Source organism: Rousettus aegyptiacus, unplaced genomic scaffold (assembly GCF_014176215.1).
Source record: "Rousettus aegyptiacus isolate mRouAeg1 unplaced genomic scaffold, mRouAeg1.p scaffold_m13_p_14, whole genome shotgun sequence".
Lineage (NCBI taxonomy): Eukaryota > Metazoa > Chordata > Mammalia > Chiroptera > Pteropodidae > Rousettus > Rousettus aegyptiacus.
This window is the reverse complement of record NW_023416289.1, coordinates 24,733,960-24,757,036: the sequence shown is the minus strand read 5'-3', so window position 1 is coordinate 24,757,036 and position 23,077 is coordinate 24,733,960. Positions and strand designations below refer to the sequence as shown.

At 46.5% G+C, this 23,077-nt stretch overlaps 1 protein-coding gene and 1 non-coding gene across 3 annotated transcripts in view; both read right to left on the bottom strand.

The window, feature by feature from the left end:
• PLCG2 (phospholipase C gamma 2) overlaps window positions 1–23,077 on the bottom strand; it is a 140,132-nt gene that overhangs the window by 99,393 nt on the left and 17,662 nt on the right. The window lies entirely within an intron of this gene.
• Window positions 22,916–23,038, bottom strand: LOC118611556. The gene has a single exon (XR_004954514.1). It is a non-coding gene; the product is annotated as a small nucleolar RNA SNORA54 (small nucleolar RNA).

The window sequence follows — 23,077 nt, the reverse complement described above, 5'->3', positions numbered from 1 at the left end:
GTTTTAGATATTAAAAATGACTTTAAAGCCTAGAGATGAGGGAAGGGCTACCCCCATCTTCTTTGTTAAAAAATAATTAACCACCATTGAGACTGGTGACGGCTGACAACATATTCCAGCCTCACACTTCCATATGAAGTGACTTTCAGAACAACACCCAAATAATTAGGTAGCGGTTACCATAGTGCTTTGTATTCATGTAGAAATGTTTGACAAACTGATATGTTAGTGTTTAAGAGTTTTAAGTGATACTGGAGAAACTGACCCAGCTTCTCTTCCCTCTACCCTCTGAGGCTCCGCCTCCCCGGGAGATGAGGGCACATTCTCTGACAGAAGAGGCTGGAAGAAGAAACTGGGCATGGCCAGATCAGCCTCCTGGTCCAGTTCTGACCCAGTCTATGCCCCAGGAACCACATGTTCTGCTCTGCTCCCTGCTTCGGAGAAGGGGCTGCCTCTAAGACGCCTGTCGGTGTCCAACAATGCCAAGGACAAAGTGAGCAAGCCAGGGGCCAGAGATCAATTCCAAGCCAGACCAGCCATTTATCAGTTACCTGTGTTTCAGTTCTCGATTGCTTCCACACTCAGGAGAAGATGAGAAAAAAAGAGGAGCTTTCTGCATTGGCCAGCTAAAACCCCAAACACTGACCATCAAACGATTCTTTAAATACTCATCATTACAGTGTCATTTAAATTCGATATTTGCTCCCTCTCGCCAGAAACTGAGAATACGGAAGATGACTTTAAATGGTATCTACATTTTGTGTCTTTATTGTGAAGTATTTTAATATGAATCGGAAAAAATACACATCCGGCACCTCTAAACTATGAGATCAAAGTTCTTTCTAAAACATGTATTAGGTATAAAATAAGTGGTGTGTAGAGATGACAAACCCATTTAGGTGTTAAAGGAAGGACTGACCACCTTACACATGGCCTATTAAAATTTTAATTTGCTTTGCTTTAAACTAGTAATTAAATCAAAATTACACAGAAGTCTTTCATTGTACAAAGACTATACACATATTTTTTGTCTCCCACTGGATTGACCAGTTTTGGGACTGGGTTGTTTCTTTTTTGGAGCCATGTATGCTTCTGACACTATTTTTCAAATATCGGTCATGTTTGCCATATCTGCACAGTGCTGGCACTGTTTGTCTAATATTGGCCTTTAAACTGACTCATCTTTTCCACTTGAATACATTGTAAGAATCAGTTTATGCCTTTGGTAAAAATCAAACCAGTCCCACCCACCCTATATAATAGGAATTGTAAAATAACAAAGTCGGTGGAAACAGGACAATATTACTAAATTCTGCCTAGAAACAGCTGATGCCAAAAGCAAAGACCTCAGTATGGTTCTGAGTTATAAAGGAAGAGAAGCAACTGTTGCTGGAGGGAGCGAGGCTGTTAGCCGTGTAGGACTCATGGATGCAGACAGAAGTCAGAGTGATGGTGACCTCACGGAGGCAGGACATCTCAGAGCTTGGGGAGTGGTCCAGATCCACTCTGGGCAGGGGGGCTGTCACAGACGGGCGCCTATGCGTAAATTTGAGCTTACGCTATTTGTGCATTTTACCATGTATAGTTTTATCTTATTAAATTTCAGAAAGAGACATGTTCAAATTTTAGAAATGGAGGTAGAAGTGGTTATTAAGAGGGAACTCGAGGGATCCTTGTGGTGACAGAACTGTTCTGAATCTTGACCGTGGTGGTGGATTCAGGAACCGGCACGTGGATAAAACTGTATAGAACTAAACACACACACACACACACACGGCGCACAAGTAAAACTGAGGAAATCTAAAGAAAACTGGCAGTGGACTGAATCAATGTTGACATCCTGGCTGTGATCCCACACCATAGTTCTGCAGATGTTACCACTGAAGAAATGGGGTAACGTCTACATGGAACCTCCCTGGATTATTTCTTACAACTTTATGAGCCTCTATAATTATCTTGATAAATTTTTCAATTAAAAAATACAAAGTATTGTCACAGCCATGCCACCCTGAACAAGCCTGATTCGTCTGATCTTGGAAGCTAAGCAGGGCCGGGCCTGGTTAGTACTTGGATGAGAGACCATCTAGGAAGACCAGGTGTTGTACGCGTAAAAAGTAAAAAAATAAAGGATTATAAGCTGACAAGGTCCTTGTAATCTGTGAGGTCAACCAACAGTTGCCTCGCCTAAAAAAAAAAAAAAAATTTAATTAAGAAAAAAATAAAAAGTATTAAAAAACATGCCAGTACCAAACAGATATTCTCCTTGCCATGATCACAGAAAACTGCAAAGGAATCATGCTCCTACCACTAAGCCGAATTCCCTGGACACTATCTGGAAATAGTGCTTTGCCCTCAAGACACTGGGGAGCTCATTCCTCACCCGCTCCCTGTTGCCACTTCTCTATTCAAGGAGCCGACTCCATGCTCTGCTTTCCTCCAGGGTCCACACTATTTCTAGCCAGACCAGAAATAGATGCTCAATGCAGCCTTCTGATAAGCCTGTCACTGAAACCCAGAGGAAGTGGCATTGCTGGGCCTGGCTTGGGGGGCCCACCCATTTGTAAAAGACAAAGACAATAGCCAAAAACAATTTCTATGAACAGTGTCCACACAAAAAAAGAATTTGACTGTTCTCAGCACTCACAGAAGAGCAAATGCAAACTCCCCTTTTAACAACTGTCTCGTGTGTGATCACATCCTTCCCTGTCCATCCAGCCAGCACACTGCTCAGAAACAGACACTCATTCTTTGAGTCTGACACTCTGACCTCTGCATTTTACAGGACGAGAGAGGTTCTGAGAACACAATGATCTCAATTTTGACCAGCTGAGATAAAGAAAATCCTAGGGGCTAACTGATGTAGAATCCTCCCATGGAAAACGCTGGTCCTCATCTTCCTACTGTGGACCTCTTGGCTTTGGAAGGAACCAAAGAGGAAAAGAGAGACGAGACCCCACACCATCAGAAACATCTAGTACACTCGGGTAGCACACCAGGGATTCTGACATATTTGTACTCATGTGAGGCTGAAGCGGTCATCTGCATTCCTCAATGGGGAAACTGAGGCAACACTGGTCAAGCCAAGATTTGAACCCCAGCAGTCTAGGTCCCAAGCCTGTACTCGTAACCACTACACAGGAAAGATGAAGACCTCCCTTGCTCAGTCCTCACCCTAGCCTACGTGAGTCCTGAAGGAGTCCTTCATTCAGAAGCATCCTTGGAAGGATTCTGGCCCAGAACCCCTATAGGCAATAGCAGCTCTGAGAGCTCATGGTCTGTTGACCACTGGCCAAGTGCCTGGTGTCCATCACCTCAGAGGTGCCTCCTGCAGCCCTAAGAAGTCAGCGGACACTGTTACCACCTCCATTTTGCGGAAGAGTAAACTGAGGCTCCAGCAGGTTGGGTGATCTGGGGCCAGAGCCCTACAGGTCCGGGGCCAGAGCCAGGGTTCTCCAGCACCACCCACACCAGCTCCTGTGCTGAGACGCTCACACAGACTGACCTACCAATTCTGCCAGCAGAAAACAGCCCTGCCAAGGTCAAGCCCAGGACAGAAACACCTGACTTGGACAGAGAACAGACCAGACCTTCCTTGTGAAGTATTTATTAGGTGCCAGAGCTGACTTCACCATCACTTTAATCCTCCCTCCAACTTTGGGAACAAACCCCCATTTTCCAGGGACGGCTCAGGAAGGTGAAGTCATTTACTTGGAGCCACCTGGCTGGGCCTTGATGCCAAAGACAACAAGGCAGTGAGGTGCATCTCACAGAGAGAGACCTGCACACAGACAGGCGAGCCCAGACCTTTCCAGCCTCATTTCCTTTCTCAAGGGGGCTGCCCCCACAACGGCCTCTCAGAAAACCCTGGGGTGAATGGGTTAGATTCTGGCTATAAGTGGATACTTTCTTTTAAGCCATGTATCTACAGGTGGAGAGAGACGCCAAAGTATGCAGGGTTCCCACTGTCAATGTCAGTCATTATATAAAACTGGCAGAAATACCTTCGCACCTTGCTAATGATCAGGAAAGGCTGGGGCTTCCAGTTGCTCCCCAGGGTGGAAGGCCCACCCGCCCTGCCAGCAGGGTCTGGGCCATGTTGGCCAGAACACTGGGTCAGGACCCTCAGGCTGACCGACAGAGCCGTGATCAAGGGAGGTGGCTTGGAGGGACATGGACAGACTGCAAGAGAAGGCCCGGTCTTCCAGAAGCCCCAGGGTGAATCCACCACAAGCCCGGCTATGGCCCCCCAGGCCCTCTTGGCCTAGAAACCCCTCCTGCCGGAAGTAAACTCATGCTTTAAAGGGGTGATTTTTTTCATCTTGCGGTCCATGAGCCCTCATGGGGTCCCTGAACCCCAAATACAGTGCCCTCGTGTTGCATACTTTTCTTGTAGGGAAGGAACATGTCCCCCAAGGAGTCCATGGGCAGGAAAGAGCATACATCTTGGCTCAAGGCCCAGCTCAAATGCCCCCTCTCAATGAGGGCTTCCCTTCCTCTTCTCAACTTCCTCTTTCCTGGCTCTCATCGCATTTACAGTAATTAGTAGCTTCCCTGCGCTAGCACTACGGCCTCAGCACCATGAGAACTGGGCACACAAGAAGCCTTCAAATAGTCCCCGATGGGGATTCCTGGACTTCCGGCACGTGAACACCTTCCTGTCCTGGCACTCCGTCCTGCCCCCCACCCCCCACAGCTAACTAGACACCCAGTCTCCCCCCACGAGACCCAAGGCAGCAGGACCAGCCTCTGCCCCATTCTTCAGCTTTGTGGAAACGAGATGGCCTCTACTATGCCCTCGGTCACCTCCATATCTGACTGTTCAACAAAGTTTAAAATGGCAAGTTCTAGAAATAAGAAGAGCATGCATTAGGCGATATTCCTTTAATCCCTTGTTGCTTAACCTGAAGATCACCGTGTGGAGCCAAGGCCAGCTGTGTTTACCACCACCACGACAGTGACGGCTAACGTCCCTCCCTCGTGAGGAATCAGGCACTAGGGAAGGCTTTACATGCACTTCCTCACTTGAGCTTCGTGATGATGATGATGATGATGATTATTATGATATTATTATTACTCCCATGTAACAGAGGAGAAGACGGAGGGTGAAAGACTATAAAACCCACAGCTGGTAACTGTCTCCAAGTTCCGAAGCCTAACGGTGCAGTGTGACTGGTTCCAGCAAGACGGCAGCCTACAGAAGCCGGTCCCTTCTGCTAGGGGCACAGAAGGGCCCCACTGCCCCTGCTTTGCCTTTGCAAATGAGTCCTCACTGTGGTTAGCAAGCCAGCCCTTCATTTCCCCACCAGGCTCAGAGTTTTGCAAACCAAGACTGGGGGTAGTGGCGGCAGGGGGCGGGGGAAGTTCCTGTTACAGTGAGCTAGAAGGTGAGAGTCTTCCTTCCCTTTCAGAGAAGGCAGGATTGGGGCAAGAGGGTCCCCCAAGCACTCCAGCCCAGGCAGGTCCCTTCTAAGTCAACCCTGCAGAAGATCTAAGTGTAGCCCAGGGGTATGAATGCTTGTCTGACCCGCAGTCTGGGGCCGAAGCCTGCAAGCTGCCCCTGCACACACACACTTTCCCAGCATGTGCCAGGGGCCCGGCTGGGCTCCTGACTGGAGCTCTGGGCCAGGCAGCGGTCCACACTCCGGCCCCACTGTGTCCTCGCCACGCTCGGCTCTTCCGGCTTCCACGTCTCCAGGTAAAACGGAGACACAATGAGTGGCACTGCCTCACGGATTTAACGAGCGGAGGGCATGAGTCACAGCTGGCGCTGAATGCTTGCTGCTCTTCTCCACAGATTACTATGGCGACGGGATGCCCAGCCACTCTTTCAGTCGAAGAGCTGTTGAAGGCCCCTGTGCCTGGCACTGTTGTGGGAGCTGGGAACATGCAGTAAACCAAAGAGAGCAAATCCCTACCCTCTAGAAATCACATTCTAAGGAGGGCGAACTGAGAAGTAAATCAGTACATATACCTTGTAGCAGTGAGCGCTGTAAGACTTAAACGAAAGTGGAGTGAGGCATGGTGGACGACGGGGCGGGAGAGGAGCTCCGGTTACAGGTGTGACCCGGGAGGCCTTCCTGGAGGAGGTGCCCTCTTTATGAGGCTTGAAAGAAGTGAGAGCGGACCCCACAGATGTCTGGGGAAAAATATTCCAAGAAGAGCAAACACCAAGTACAAAGTCTCCAAGAGGGAAATGTGCATGGTGTGCTGTAGGAAGAGCAGGTGACTGGCTTTAAGACGTGTGTGCTCCCTGGGGCCTGCTGCCTCACTTCCCCTGTCTACACATTCTGATCACAGCCACTCTGCAATGACACATTCAATCATCCCACCTGTCTGGAGCTCCACACCCTCGCCTTTCTCACCCACCCCATTGTCACCCACTGTATTCATCCAATTCCCTATGGGGTCCTTTGGAGTCGACTGCAGCCTTTGGCAGGCGGTCTCGCCATTATTTATTTAGTTCTGTCTCCCTGCTCCTCGAAGGTAGGAACGGTCCTGCTCGTTTCTGTATCCAGGGTTCAGAAAAGTTCCTGGTGCCAAGTGGGGACTCGCCCAAGAGGCAGAACGAGGCCCCTGGAGCGCAACTTGGCAATCACCAATTACACTGGAAATGCACACTCCCACCCACCAGGTGATTCCGCCCCTCAGCATACTCCTGCCAGAAACTCGCACCCATGCTCACTGCAGACTGCTCACAACCGCAAAGGAAAAAGGAGATTGACAAGAACGTCCAGCATTAGGAGAGTGAGAAACTGGCTCCTGTCAATGGATCACTCTACAGAAAGATGTATACATACCAACGTGGATAAATCAAAACAACTCAATGGATGGATCCCGGAACAGGAAAAAGAAGAACAGTGGAAAGACTGGTAAAATCCAAGTAAAGTCTGGTGTTTAGTGAATAGTCATATTCCAGTGTTAATTTCCCGGGTTGGGCAAATTCATCACGTAAGATGGGGTCCCTATGGGAAAAGTACGTGGAAACTCCCTTTGAGATCTTTGCAACTCCTCTTTAAATCCAAAATTATTTCAAAATTAAAGGTTTATTTTCAAAAAATGCTGAGCAAGATAAAGTTGCAAAAAGTTTTAAATTTAGATAAATGGTAATGACTTATAGAAAAGACACAAACTCATGCCAGTTATGCCAGTGTATTTAACGCATAAAACACAAAAGAGAATGGGACACACCAACTTCATGAAATAGTTATTTCTGGGAGAAATGACAGAGGACTTTATAGCCTTATCTGTAACATTTAACAAATAAAGATCTCAAGCCAAGAGGATAAAGAAAATGCTAAGAGTCGGTAAAACTGGGTCAAGGTGCACATGTATCACTTATATTATTTCTTATGCTCTGTAATGTATTTTGAAATATTTCGAACTTAAAAACTCAAACATATATTAATTAAAATAATCGAAAGCAACAAAAGCTCACGAATGGGTGAAAACCATGAAAGTGGAAAAAGACAGGCCAAGCTGAGGCGCATCCCTCATCACCATTAAAACCCACGTTCTATGATTTTCTGACTATTCCTGAGTAGAGAAATGTCTAGGAGATTCACATTCACAACAGAGCATCCATTCAACAATCCCTCTAAACCAGGCCACAGTTGGTAAGATAAAACCTCTTCAGAGGACACAATCTATTAAATATGATACAACCTTTTAAAATGTTCCATGTGCACACCCAGGAATTCCACTGCGAGGAACCCATCCTGCGGAAGTGTCAGCACAGGCGCACGAAGATGCAGGTACAGGGGATTTCTATTCTGGATGACTGGAAATGACCTCCCGTCCACTAGCAGGGGACTTTGGTTAAACAAACTACAGCACGGTCACCCTCTGGAACATCAGGTAGCTTTCAAAAAAGCATGAAACGGATCCATGTGTACTGACGAGAAAGCTTACTAACCCAGAGGGCAGGAAAAGAAAAGGCCAGCTGCAATACAACAGGCAGTGTGTGCTATTTTTGTTTAAAAAAAAAAAAAAAACACACAACTGTACACAAACTTATGTACTCAAGTGTGTGTGGATATATACACATAGGAAAGATGTAAAAAAAAACACACACACAAAATGGTTAATACTGGTTTTGGGGGAAGGGCAGAGAACTTTTTTTCCACTTATATTGCTTGAGTTCGTTATAGCAAGCAGGTATTATTTTTGTAATAATAGGGCAAAAATGAGCCCCCTTTATCACAATGTTTGCAGTGGCTAAATACAAAACTAAACATCTAGAAACACGGTAAAGGTAGAGAAATAGCTGAATTAATTGTGGTTCAGCCACAGCACAGATTATTATGCAACCAGTAAAAAAGGACGTATTAGGCTGTGTCAGCTGAACTGGAGAAATTTCCTGAGCTGTTTTTCGACAAGAGCAAAATGCTGTATACACAGATGGTCAAGCCATAAGGAAAAACAAAGAGCTAGTTAGGAAGAGAGGAGAGGTGATCAGAAAGATTCACATGGGGCTTCTGGGAGCTGGCAATAAATTTGGGTGATGGTTACATGGTAGCTTGCCTTATAATTATTCATTATACTGAATATTTAACATGCATTGCTTGAAAAGAAAACTTAAAAACACAAGACAAAGTTGATGCAGTAAAGCAGTGGTCCTTAAACTTTTTGGCACCAGGCACCAGTGCTCCTGTCAGAATCTAATGCCTGATGATCTGAGGTGGAGCTGAGGCGGTGATGCTAGCACTGGGGAGCGGCTGCAAATGCAGGTGAAGCTTCGTTCTATTACCTATGCAGCCTAGTTCCTAAAGGCCACGGACCATACAGGTCCACAGCCTGGGGGTTAAGGACCCCTGCAGTAGAGTCTCTATAATGACTCCACGCCCACAGCTCACTGACCTCACTTCCGGCCACTCTGCTCCCAACACCCCGCCCTCCTTACTTTTTCTTGAAACAGCAAACCCTCTCTGACCACACTTGCCAGGCACTTGGCACGTGCCGGGATTTAGAATCCACTCTCTTGCAGCGCTCTCTCCCCTCCACGCCACGCTGCCCCGGTGCACCTGCAGACCCAACCCCAGTCTGAACTACACCAACACAAACAAACGAGAAACCAAAACAGCGGGCTAGGTGTCAGGACGCTCGGGTGACATGCGATGTCTCTCTGGAGAGGGGCCTCTAAGCATGAACTCCCGGCTCTGGCCTTTCTCAGTTCTTTATATTCTATTCCAAAACTTGGAAAAGAGAAGGAATGAAAATTGAAGGGAAGGAGATTCATACTTATTGAAACCTTCTACGTAACACGCCCTTCCCCAGGCACTATGAGAAAGGGCTGCCCCGTCGGAGCTTCACAGTGGCTTTGAAAGGCCCAGACTGACTTCTGAATGAGAAAACTGAGTCTCGGGTGAGTTTCGCAACTTGCATGACGTCACACAAGCAGGTCTTCCCAGGATCTTCAGTGGACCCCAAGGACCCGCCAATCAAAACTGTGGCTGATAAAAGCAAAGAAGGAGGCGGTGCCACGTGCCAATAAGAATCGCAAAAGTTCTCAACAGTCTAAATCAGACTATAAATCGTCGGCCTGGGAACTGCAGCTGGCCACAGATATTTGAGTCAACACTTTTTAAAAATGAAGAGGTTTCACAACAATGACCTATATTTTCAGCCACAGATATGTCCACCCCTGAACCTGCAGCACTGGGTACAGTCTGCCCACCTTGTAACAGGCACACGCGGGCTCCAGGCTCCCACAGTTCCCACCTGCCCTGGCATCTCGCCCACTCTACAGCCCGTGTTTCTTGTCATTTGTCCCCTGACCCAGCCCATTTCTCTTATTTAGGTCACCTTCCTGGCCTCCTACAGGTAGCTGAGTTTCTGATGGCTCGTGGGGAACAGAGGAGATGGGATTTTAAAAGAATAAATGCAAAGTCCTAGTCTTGGGTCTGAAAACCTAATTGTAGCTGTAGAGAAGCAGCCAGAGCACCACAAGCCCATCGACTGTTTAGAACTGTGGTAGACACGATTTCACGGGGCACCTTCCCATGCATCCCACATAAAGGGTCCCACGAAAAAGTCTGGTGAGTCATATTTCAGCACAAGGTCAACAGGGAAGTGTATCTGAGACCACACAAGCATGGTGGTGGAGAACCTGTGGAGCTTAGGGCAACTCCTTCTGGGAACTGAGGAGGCTGAATGTCGAGATAAGTTCTGAGTCAAGTGCCCTGGCTTCAGTATCTGATCAGGAAGCAGGAGGCTGGTTCTGCAGATCTCCAGCCATCAAATCCAGGACTTCCAAATGGATACAGGAAGAACTTCGCAAAGAACCAGAGTTGCTCAAAATTGTCTCAGGCAGCCGTGAAAGATAGTAGAAGAAATCATGGCAGAGCTATTCTATCTAGGTGGCTTCAGGAAGGTCATGCTACTTGTTGAGACTCATGTTTCCCCATCTATCTGTAAAATGGGGAGACGCATCAAGAGGCGTTAAGGAGAATTGATAAAGCCCCAAGGAGAGAGGTTAGTAAAACCACTGAGAGGACACAGAAAGCGGCTGCTGCTTTTATAATGTTTAGCGGCTTCTCTATCAACTGCCCCTGCCATTTACTGAGCATGTTATTCTAAGTGTTTTTATACATTGAGACATTTCATCACTGAGGAGACTGAGGCCCTCAAGATAAGCAACTTGACCTCAAGGTCACACTGGCGAGAGGGGAGCTGGGATTTGAACCCAGGAGTCCACCTTCACAGTCTGCCCTTTGCCCGTGACACTTACTGCCTCCTGCTACCTATAAAACAGGTTGTTCTGGATGTTTCCTCGGGCCCCTCCATCCTGGAGCCTAGGATTCTAGTGTTCTGCCCCTGGCAGGAGGGAAACATCTCCGAATGGGGAGGACACCTACAGACCCGGGGTGGACTTGGCTCAGGAGGTGAAGGAGAGCGGGGTCGACAGCTCCTGTTTTCTACCATGGGCAGCGGGGTGCGTGGGCCTGTGCCCCTCAGCAAGATGGGGAAACGAGAGAAAGTGTTAAAAGGTGGAGACCTTAATTGTTTTGGTGACAAGCTCCATTTTGGACAGGTTGAGTTTGAAGCTCTTACTAGATGTCGAAGTAGAGATAACCAAGAGGTGACTGGATATTTCCATATTTCCTACTCTAAGTTCAAAGGTCCCCTCAGTGAAAAACCTTCTGTGGTCCTCGGTCCGATTCCTGTGTCTTTCTCTACCCTACATGCACCCCCGTCACAGCATCATCTCCTTTTTTTCAATCCCCTCCCTTAGACTGTGAACCCCTAAGGGACAGTATGTTATTTCATTCAGTTTGGGAACCTCGATGTCTGGCACGGTATCTAGCTCATGATTGGTGTTTGATAAATATTTACCAAATGGACCAATGAAAGGATCTCAAACAGAGATGCATATTTGGGAGTATATTAGTTTCCTATTGCTGCTCTAATAGATAACCACAAACTCTGTGGCTTAAAACAACATGAATTTATTATCTTACAGTTCTGCAGGTAGAACTCCAAACTAGGTCTCACTGGGCTAAAAATTAAGGTGTTGGCAGGGTTGTGCTCTTTCTGGAGGCTCCAAGGAGGATCTGTTTCCTTGCCTTTTCCAGATTCTAGAGGCTGAGTGCATCCTTTGGCTTGTGGACTCTTCCTCCTTCTTCAAAGCCAGAATGTTTCACGCTCTCTCTCTGACTGACCATCTACCCTCGCTCTTCCACCTTTTAAAGACTGTTGTAACGACACGGTGCCCACCCAAATCATCCAGGAGAATCTCCGCATCTTAAGCCCCTGTATCACACCTACGAAGTCCCTTTTGCCATGTGAGGCCACAAATTCACAGGTCTGTGGGCTTCATTGGAGGCCACTATCTACTTCCTATACAGGAGTCATCATCCAATGGGAGAAGGTGTCATGGGGAAGGAAAAGGCGTAGGTCACAAGTGAGATGAATGTGACTGATCTGAGCCATTTCATTTCTCAACCTCAGTGTTATTCCCGAATTACAATTATTGCTGAATTGAATGCCTGCACCCTGCCATCCTATCACCTCACAACCGCGGCACAGGAGGGACATGGAAAGGTCTAAGACAGATCCAGACAGGTCCCAACAGAGAGTCATGGAGCTAAGCCAGGTCCCGTTTCTCCGCAGAGACTGGTAATGGTATCCAGGGGCTGTTTGGTCCGAAATTACAATGAAGCAATTACTTAAAAAAATTAAACACGAGCCCACAGCAGATGAGGAGGAGCTTGCTTCAGAAAACACATGGGCAGTAAACCCCCATGCCCGCCCCGCGCCTGGACCCCGGCGTGGTGGTGCTGGGCCACAGCAGCACGTAGGAAGCCCAGCCTCCAGCAGCACGCAGCTCATTTCTCTTCCTGCTTGAGAAAGCGAGAGAAGAAGCCTCTTTGCAGCAGTTATCCTGGCCACAGGGCCTTGCGGCCACATGACCACAAACACCAAGGCGCCTTGACCAGACCCCAGGGGAGCCAGAGTATCCCACATCCCTAAGGCCAGACTGCAACAGTCTGTCCCAGACAGAAGGGCCAAAACATAAAAATGCCACCACCTGAGAGGTTACCTTCCTATGGAACCATAATAAACCTCGCATGTTGTATAAGGTTCTCATTGCTGCTGTAACAAATTGCCATATTGTGCCTTAGAGCAACACAAATTTAATCTCTTTCAGTTCCAAGGTCAAAATCAGTCTCATTAGGCTAAAATCAAGGTGTGGACAGGGTTGGCCCCTTCTGAGGGCTCCAGGGGAAAATCCGTTTCCCTACCATTTTCAGCTTCTGCTGGCCTGGCCGTCTGCTCTCCTTGGCTAGTGGCCTCTTCCTCCACCATTAAAGGACATCACTGCAACCTCTGCTCCCACCATCATGTCATCACCTCTACTCTGGCCTTCCTGCCTCCTTCTTATAAGGACCCTTATGATGACATTGAACCCACCTCGACAAACCACGATGATCTCTCCATCTCAAGATCCTTAACTTCATCGCACCTGCAAAGTCCCTCTGCCATATAAGGGAGCAGATCCACAGGTTCCAGGCATTAGCACGTGCACATATTTGGGGTCAATATTCATGCCTACGATACTTACCTATCAGCTCCCTCACCAGTGATCTGCAGAGGTGGAGTGCATTAATTATTTCAAAGATAGTTCGGGAGGCATCTTCCCAGAAAGGTCAAAGATTACCCCTCTCCTCTTGCCTGTCATGCTCAGGAAGCTAATAGAAACTGAGGCACAAGTTCTAGGACAAGAAGAGAAAATGAAGGGGGAAAAAAAAGACATTCCATATTTGCAGCATCTCACCATGTGTCAAATGCAATGCAAGGTACTTTGTATACACACTTCAGAGTCTGGTCTCATCTTTGACAGTTAATGCAGGGAAACTGAGGCTCAGAGAGGTGAAGGTACTTGCTCAAGATGACTCGGCCTGCAAATGGCGGACCTGGAAGTCAAACCCAAGCCTGTCTGGCTCTTGCTCTGTGTTGCTCAGAAAAAAACTTAGATCTTTTTGAGATTTTTTTTCTTTTCATCCCAAAAAGTTGTTCACAGTAAAACTTTTCCTTTTGGGTAGGAAATTATGCAAAGCATTTGCCACTGCTCCCACTCGCTCGGAGACTTAGAAAAGAAAGATCTATTTTGGGGCTTTGAGCTCCAAAGTTCAATACAACTCATCTGCTCACTTGGCCTAAAGCTCACCACCAGCTACTTATACATTTTTTTTTTTTCTACAGAGGCCACTTCCTGAGGCTTGAATGAAGCAAGCTGGTGGGTCTGCCCAGCAAGACCGGAGCCAGGCTCAAAGCAGGACACAGGGCTAGTAGAGCCAGTGCTGAGCAGATCAGAGGCCCCAAAACAAAGCGTCCAAACCTCAAAACAAAAGCAGCCGCTGTCTGGTAGCCCCTTGCCAAGACACATGGGGTGCAAGCTGCAACAAAGGTGGTAGCTATCGAGGTTCCCCTTTTATTTATTCATTCATTCGTATTATTCAAAAGAGCCCCAAACTGAAAACAACTCCAATGTCTTCCACTAAGACATTGTTTGTTACACAGCAGTAGATAACTGAAACTGTTATTACTACGAACAATAAAAACCACTGTTTGCTTAGCATTTGCTATGTGCCAGGCACTCTTCTCATCACTCATAGGAACTCGCAACACTCCAATAAAGCAAATAAGCTTTCCTCCTTTTTATAGAAGGGGAAATCGAGGTGCCCAAGGTCACCATCAGGAGAACGGGTAAACAGGTGGAGGTGTATTCACACGATGGCATTCCACTTCACAACAGTAAAGAACAGACTACTACGACCCACAACAGCATGGATGAACCTCGAGAACGGTACGGTGAGTATAAAGGCAAACCATGATCATATATACTATAGGATTCCATTTATATGAAATTCTGAAATAAACGAAACAGGCCTCAAGTGGGAGGAAATACATCAGGAGTTGGCTGGGTGCAGAGGGGAGAGCTGACAGCAAAGGAGCACAGGAGTGATAGAAATATTGTTTGTCTTGATCATGCTGATGGTTACCATGTGTATACATGTGCCAAATTACACTACGCTCTGTTCTTAAAATGGGTGCATTTCATTGCATATAAGTTATAGTTCAATACAACTCATTTAAAACATTATTTTTTAAAATACCAGGCACGTCTTCCATCTCCTAAGAGGTCGTAGCCCTTTAAGGTGAAATACGACATCTTTATAGAAAAGCAACTAAATGTTAGCTTGGTTCCAGTAATCTCTGGATGGTAGGCAATGGGATTTATTTTTCTTTTATCTGTGTTTTCCTATATTTTCCAATGGTTCTGCAATGAACGTGCATTCCTCTTTTAATAGAAAATAAAACCATAATCGATGTCACTTTAAAAACTCAAATGGAATATAATCCAGCATTTCTGAGGTGGCTCAGATGACCACTTTCCCCAAAGAAGGGTGAAGAGCACTAGACGAGGAGTCAGGAGGTACAGCTGGCTTGGCCTCAGGCTTCCTGGATGCCTTGGGCCGAATCCTTAGCTTCTTTGAACCTGGCTTTGCAAGGGAACTCATGAGTTCCCCTTGCCAACTCCGCCCAACCATCAGGCTCTTGGAAGGGACATGGACAACCCTCCATCCATGCCATGCATTTCCAGGAGCAGCCCTGTCCCCAACAAGGTCTTTCTGTTCCATGCCCACACCATGCCCCTGAAACAGGCAGACCAGGATTTGGATCCCAATTCTGCCACTCGCTGGCTGTGTGGCCTTAGGCAAGTTATTGGACCTTTCTGAGCCTCAGCTTCATCTATAAATCAGGAGAGTTACAGCTGCCTACAAGAGGGGGCAGGAAGGATAAGTAAAACGATGGTCCTGGGTATACCCTAAAGTCTCACTAAAAGGCTGTTGTTTTTGTTTTTGATGCAAAGAGCCCCCACCCAAAAAAAAAAAAAAATTCTATGAGTTCCCACTAATTTATGGAAGAGGAAGCAAATCTCCTCCATTCATGCTCCATCTAAACACCAACTCTCATGATGCTCCCGCCATACTTCTCTCTTATGCCAGGGTGATAGGTTAGGCAGGCTCAGTTTCCATGGAAATTCATGACAAGGGCACCCTCATGAAAGCTATTCCAACTATTTCCCTCTACTCATTAGTGCCAACCAGGCCTGCCACATCTGACAAAGGCTGTGCCCAATGGTTGGCTCTGGCCTGTCATCCAGGCCACTGAGGCCTCCAGAAACACAACCCTTGCCAAACAGATAGTTCCTGAAGCTCAGGCCTTCAGAGCTTCATTGAACTGCAGCCAAAGGGTAGCCCCAAGGCCTAGACAGGACAAGAACAACATTCACCCCCCCTCAGACAATGTCTATAGTGTTCCTGACACGTGCCGGTCAATGTGCAGGATACTGGGGCAGTAAGCTAGACAAAGACAGCCTCCCTTCCAAGGTCTGACAGAAAGGGAGGAGGCATCAGATGCCCACAGAAGTAGTAATTACAAGTACGACAAAGCTTCCAAAGAGAAAAGAGTGATGGAATGAGACGGATTAATGGGGCCATATTCCAGACAGAGAGGGGGAAGGTGAGCAACCGACCGAACCGATGGGTTCTCTGAGCCAGAAATGCCCTCACCAATGAGGAAACCACGGCACAGAGAACAGAAGTGATCAAACAATTGTTAAGAGTTTGCACACCAGCTCACTGAACCCTCACGAAAACCCAATGAAGTACTGTAATCCTTATGTCACAGATTGGGGACCTGGGCCCACAGAGAGGAAGTGACTGGGCCCAGGTCATGTGGTCGGAAGGAACAGAGAGTAGATGATGACCAGGTCTATCTTGCCCCTTTCCTCTGGGGCAAGACAGACCTGGTCGTCTTCTGACTTCTCCTTTGAGTTCTTGCCCTCGGCCCCAAAGATTCGCTTAAATCCTTTTATTTCTCCCCCAAGGAGTAACGGACACTAGACTATATATGTTCCATGAGGGCAGGGAGCTTACCTTCATTTTGGACACCCTGGCCCAAGTCTGACATGTTGTAAGTACTCAATAAATATGTTAAATAAAAGGATCACCACATATCCTCTGATATTTTATATACACATTTAAAGTCTTTGTGAAGGGCAGGTGCAATTTGAGAAATTCTCTTTCACCAACTGTGTTTACTGGAGGCTGTATTTACACAAAATACAACTGATAAAGGGCATTCGAAACTGCTCTAGTAACCTGCACAAGGGAGTAGAAGGTGACCCTCAAGATGATGATAATGGATGAAGGGGACACTGTGGTACCTTAAAAAGCACTGTCGTTACATCTCACAGCTCCTCCCAGCAAAAGAGGGGCCTGTTTCCACCTCCTTGAATCTGGGCTGGCCTTGTGACCTGTTTTGACCATAGGATGAGACGGAAGTGATCTGGTGCAAGTTCTGGAGCCCAGGCCTCAAGAAACCTTGTGGCTTCTGCCTCTCCGAATGTTCATCTGAGGCCACCACATGAGGAAGGCGGGCTATCCTACTAGAGGATGAGAGGCCGTCTGGAGAACAGAGGCCCTCGGCTGACAGCCAGCACCAACTGCCAGCCATGGGAGTGAGGCCATCTCAGAATCATGCAAAATGAACTGTTACAGTTTTAAGCTACTAAATTTTGGGGTCGTTTGTTACACAGCACTAGATCTTGGAAACAGTCGTTACCACTGTCAACAACTACCACTATTCATTTAGCAGTTGCTATGTGCCAGGCATTCTTCTGCTCACTCAAAAGTTAACTCGCTTAATCCACACAACCACCTGATAAAGTGGATTTTTCCTATTTTAAATAGAAGGGGAAACTGAGGTGTGGAGAAATGAATGGCTTATTTAAGGTCACCCACAGGCGAGCATTGGAACACAGATGTCAGTCTCAAGCCCACAATCTTCATCCTCTACAAATATTATAGCTTACGTTTATTCAGCACTTTCTGTATGTCAGGAATTGAACAAAGTCCTTAACGTGAATTAACTCAGTAAAAATTCACCGCAATCTGCAAGCCAGTTGTTTTGATTATCCTCATTTTCTGGATGAAGAAAAAAAAAGCTGGACAAGTGAAGAAGTCGGCCCAAGGTCATGGAGCACACCAGGATTTGGACAGACGATGTGGTTAAAGTGTGCTGGTTCTTAACCACTACCCTATACTTGCCTCTGTCTATAATAATAAAATTCCTTGAGTCTACCAAACTGATATGTTCATTCTGCAGCCATAGAACTGCCGGGCTTTTGATTGACACTCACTACTTCTTTGTCAAACACACTGAGATGATACACTATGTACTACTCCGTAACTCAACTCACTTCCAAGCTTAATAAACAGGCTAGAACACCATCGATGGTCTCCAGGCATCAAAAAAGAATTACTAAAATGTAAATATGGATAAAAACCTCACAAAGACCCTGCAGCTTCCCCTCTCTCCTCCCTCCTTTCCTCCTCCTCTCCCCACCTCCACCCTCCCTCAAGTCAGTCACCATGTGATAAATCCAGCTATTATGAGACTACCATGCTGTGTGGAAACCCTAGCTAGCCATGTGTGATCAATAAATAGTTATTAAATGAATGATGGAGGAATGATATCAGCAATAACAAATGAAGGCAAAGAGACAGCCAATTAGTGGCCTGTACCTTTGACCAGTCTTTGAGCTAGAGCCAAGACCTGTTCTCCTGACTTAACACTTACAACACACCAGTTCCTCCTAAGTTTTTACCGCCTTGCAGTAGAAGAGGCTGATTCTAAAGAAAGAGACCTCTTCTCTCTCAAACCTGAGGTCTGGTACCTCCTGTGGGAAGAGAAGATGGAAAGTTCTGAAAAGCAGGACCTTGGACTGGGGGTTTTACCCTGAGACTTCCAATGGGTGGCTTCGGTGGCAAGACTCTCAAGCCCAGGGATTAAGCCAGGTACAGGCTCTCCCACCTACCCTCTGGTCTCTGGGAGACCACATTCTTCCAGAATCCGTCACTGGTCCAAGTATTGGGCCGCCAACAGAATTGGAGCTGGAGCCTTCCCCCTGGGTTGACATATAAAGCCAGTTCTCATCTTCCACAGTGGTTATGTTCTATAAAGTCACCAGCAACACTGAATTAGCAAATGCTGAACCACTGTGCCTACAGGAAATATAGGGTTAGGTTCCTGTGAGCCTCTGGCCACATTCTTATCAACCAATTAATACACAACCTCGTTTTTTGTGTGTTTCTGGGTAAAGACACCTTATTTAATATATATTGTGGATTCATTAACATAGAACACACAGCCAACAGCAATATGACTCATGCCTGAACAAAGCTTACCTAATGTGTTTTATTTTCTCCATAAGGCACATCACAGCCTTCTTTTGCTTAGGAACACTGAACAAAACTTGGGGGCCATTTGAAACAACAAAATCACCAACGAAAAGCACAAAAAAAAATAGAAAAAAAATGGGGCAGTAAACGGTCTGTGAAAAGGACACTTGTTAACAGGATGAGAGCTGAAACAAGGCGGCCAGATGGGAATGTGTTCGTTCGTAAGATGATTAATTTTTTCGCCACTCTATTCATGTCCACGAATGACTGCAAAAGTGCCACAAGATTTGGTTTAGGAGTTACAAGTAAATTTTAGTGAGTAGGCAAATTTAGAAATAGGGCACCCACGAATAACGAGGACCAACTGTGGAGACTGAGAGGAAGGAGCACTCTCGTCAGGCTGCTGGGCTGGGGCTGCTCGTGGCCACATGATCTGTTCTTTAGACAGGGCTGTCTGAGAAAGGACGGAATACAGAGGCCAGCAGAAAGATGGACAGAGAAGGGGAGGCAGGTCCTGTTTCTGCTCCCCAAGATCCTGGTTCCTGGGACGCAGCGAGTTAGAGAATGTGAGCATTCTTCTCAGCCACGAATTCCAGGAAATACCCTTTTTTTTGCTTAAACTAGTTTCTGACCTTACCAGGCAACAGATCCCAACTTGTGCACTGGGCGGCAGTGACTGCGGACATCAGACACTCTCGCACTAGAATCAGGACAGGTGACAGAAAAGACTGGGCAATTAGCAGCAAGAGCAGAAAGGCACACGCTATGTGCCGGCACCGATGACGAGCGTGTGTGCACGCGCATGTGTCGGAGAAAACACGGAGTCCCAGCGAGGCCCAATTCTGGCCCAAGCGCTTCCTGACACAGCGCCTAGGTGTCTCTTAGTCTAGGTTCCCCCCAGAAATGGATGCTGATGCCAGGATGCGTTTCCACGTCGTTTATCCAGGAATCGCTAGAAGAGGTGTGGGGCAGCAAGACAGGGAGGGGACGCAGCCAGGACAGTGTGTATCACCAGCCCTGTGACCCCTTTGGGCCAGTGGGGCTAACGAAGCCGGTGGAGAACACGTCCGAGTTGTCCCAACCAAGGGAAAGGGGACTGGGGTATCGGCCCACCAGCCCCCCATCTGTCCTTGGTCTCTTCCAAAGGCATTAACTCTCTAGGACTTCCCTCTACCACAAGCCAGCAAAAGCCTTCAGGTACAGTGCCAGATGTTGGCACAAATTCGTGCCAAAGAGGTAAGGACAGGCGCCAACAGTGTCTACAATGGTTTCTGTTCCCTGCCACAAAACCAACCAGTCCCATCACCAGAGGCCTTGAGGAGACCGTAACCCGGTTCACGCCTACTATACTCTTCCCGCAATAGTTCGCATAGCTCGTGCCCTCACCTTTCCCAAGTCTCTGCTCAAATGTCATCTTTTCAATAAGGCTTTCCACACCCCCAACCCCAATCCTGACCCTTGCCATCCCCTTCGGCACTCTATTTCTTTCCATATACATGTAATTTATTCAATTACAATTTATAAGACCAGTCACCAACCTGTGCCGCACATTAGCAGACCTTCTGCAGTCAGGTGGCAATGCAGGCCTGAGTCTTGACATGCACGGAATCTGATAAGTGCCACCTACGATGCAGGCCACCCCAGGAGAAAGTTCTGCTGAGATTACCCAGGAATTTGCAGAAGCACAGCTGCAACTGGATCCTCAGGGCCTGTGATCAGGTGTCACGCCTAAATCTAGGAGAGACACCGAAGCAGATGGCAAAGCCAGCAGACAGGCTCAATTCCACATTTTCAGTCTCCGTGGGAAAATAAAGCCGCCTGACCACATGAAGTGGGACTCAGATTCGCCATCATGATCATCGCAGCAGCTGCCACATGGAGAACACCTTTATGCTTGAGGAAGAGGGAAAGATGTGTATGGAAGTAAAGGAAGCGGGCAATGCAAAAAGAGGAAGGAGGTATATTCTAGAACTGCACTGTCTGATATAGGCAGCTACTGGCGAGATAGGGCTATTGAGTACTCAAGACTGGATTGATGCAAATTAACATGTTCTGTGGGTATCGAACACACATGATATTTTGAAGACTCCAACCAAAAACAAGAATTTAAAATCTCATTAATAATTACGTTTTGTACATGTTGAAATACTACTCACTACTTTGGATATACTGAGTTATATATAAAATGTATTATTAAAATTAATGTAATCTCTCTTTACCTTGTTTAAAGTGGTGAATAGAAAATTTTAAACTATACACATGGCTGGCATGGGTGGCTCACATCGTATTTCTTTTGGCCAGTGCTGGTCTAGAAGCAGCCCAGTTAGCGCAAAGCAGACTGCCAAGATGCATAGGGCAGTATGAGTGGGATGGGAGGAGTGAAGTGTCTGTTTAGATCTTTTGCCCCTTTTTTAACTGGGCTGCTTGTTGTCTTATTATTGAGGTTTTAAAGTTCTTTGGATATTTTAGATGCAAGTCTTTTTTCAGCCGTGTGTTTTGCAAATATTTTTTTCCAACCTATGGTTTCTCTTTTCAATCTCTTAATCTAAGTTTCTACAGCACATGTTGTTTTGGGAAAACTGGCCTGATACAGTTCCTCTAAAAAGTCTGGTACCCTTGGGCAAATTATCCAAGCCTACTTAACTCACCAGCAAAAGGGCTCAACTCACAGGCTTATTGTGATGACTGGAAACTATACATGAATACCTATACACATGATGAATGAATGGCTACATACGTGCTTGTGATGCTCAGCACAATGCTTACTCATAGCACATGCTCAAGAAATTCAATAATTACTACTCCTAAAAGGTGCTCCCAAACTTTTACAAACACTCCCTATCCCGGTGCCAGCAGTGCCTCCCAATTCCATTTCCCCCAACACCTCTCGGGGGTGGCTGGCAGCCAAACAACAGAGGGAGGGGGCTCACGCGGGCAGTTAGGAAGTGAGAAGAGATTTCCAGGGCTCCATGAAAAGATCACTAGCTACAGATGCCCTGGGCCTAGGCCTTAAATCTTGAAAGGATGGAAAAATCTGTGCCATATCCCACCCATAGCATCTAGGTCAACTTTGAAGGTGGTAGCCTTCAAAAATGATCACTTTGTCCCCAAAAAGCAGAAGTAATGATTAAAATGTATGGGTCTAGACTTAAGCCAAGAATCACATCCGTGTTGATCACTGCCCATGCGCTCATGCTAACATCCCCAGAGTTTCTTCACTCATTTGCCCCAGAGTAAGCACCAGATGGCAACACTAGGCACCAGGAAAGTGAAAGTAAGATTGGAACGTTTCCCACAGAATGCTGCCCACAGAAAGTTGATGCAAAGGAAAACATTGCATCAACTAAAAAGCATAAATAATGAGTTCTATTGAAAATAGCACAATGAGCCATAAAGGAAATGCAAATGAGAACCACGATAAGATGCAACTTCACCCCCACTAGAAAGGCGATCGTCAAAAAGACAGAACGACAAGCGTTGGCAAAGATGTGGAGAAACTGGAACCTCGTCCAGCCGGTGCTAGTAGGAATGTAAAATGCTGTGGCCACTTTTGAAAACACTCTTAGCGATTCCTCAGACAGTTATACAGAGTTACACACGACCTAGCAATTCCACTCTTAGGTATACATATCCAAGAGAATGAAAACGTAGTCACATAAAACTTTGTACACAAATGTGCACAGCAGCATTAGTCAAAAGTCAAAAAGTGGAAACAACCCAAATGTCTATCGACTGAATATTAAAGAAACAAAAGGGGTTCTAGCCATACAATGGAATATTATGTAGCCATAAAAAAATGAAGTACTGATACATACTACAATGTGGTTGAACCTTGGCAATATTATATTAAATAAAACAAGTCAGATGCAAAGGCTCTGTATTATTTGATTCAATTTATATGAAATGTCCAGAATGGGCAAAAGCATTGAAACAGAAATTAGATTCCTCCTCAGCTCAACAGCACACATTTATTGAGCACCTACTGAGGTCACCCAGTGCCAGATGCTAGAAGTACAGAGACAGCAAGACATCGCTTGCTTCAAGGAACTGGCGTCTAGTCTTCTCATTCCAGACCTAACTCTGGTCGGCAAGTCTGCCTAGCCATACATTTTTGGAACTGGCTTTGAAATGGAAGGTCATCAAAAGCCTTATTGTTTTTTTCCCCACTGTGTCTCCAAGACCTGAAACTGAGAGCCACCAGCCGGTCAGTCATGTGTCGTTGGAACTGCTGTAGCACCAGAATGGAACCCATTGGCCATGGCCAGACGAACAGGTCACGAACAGTGCCCAAAGCCTGATTCTTAAGAAAAATGACACCCAATTCATAT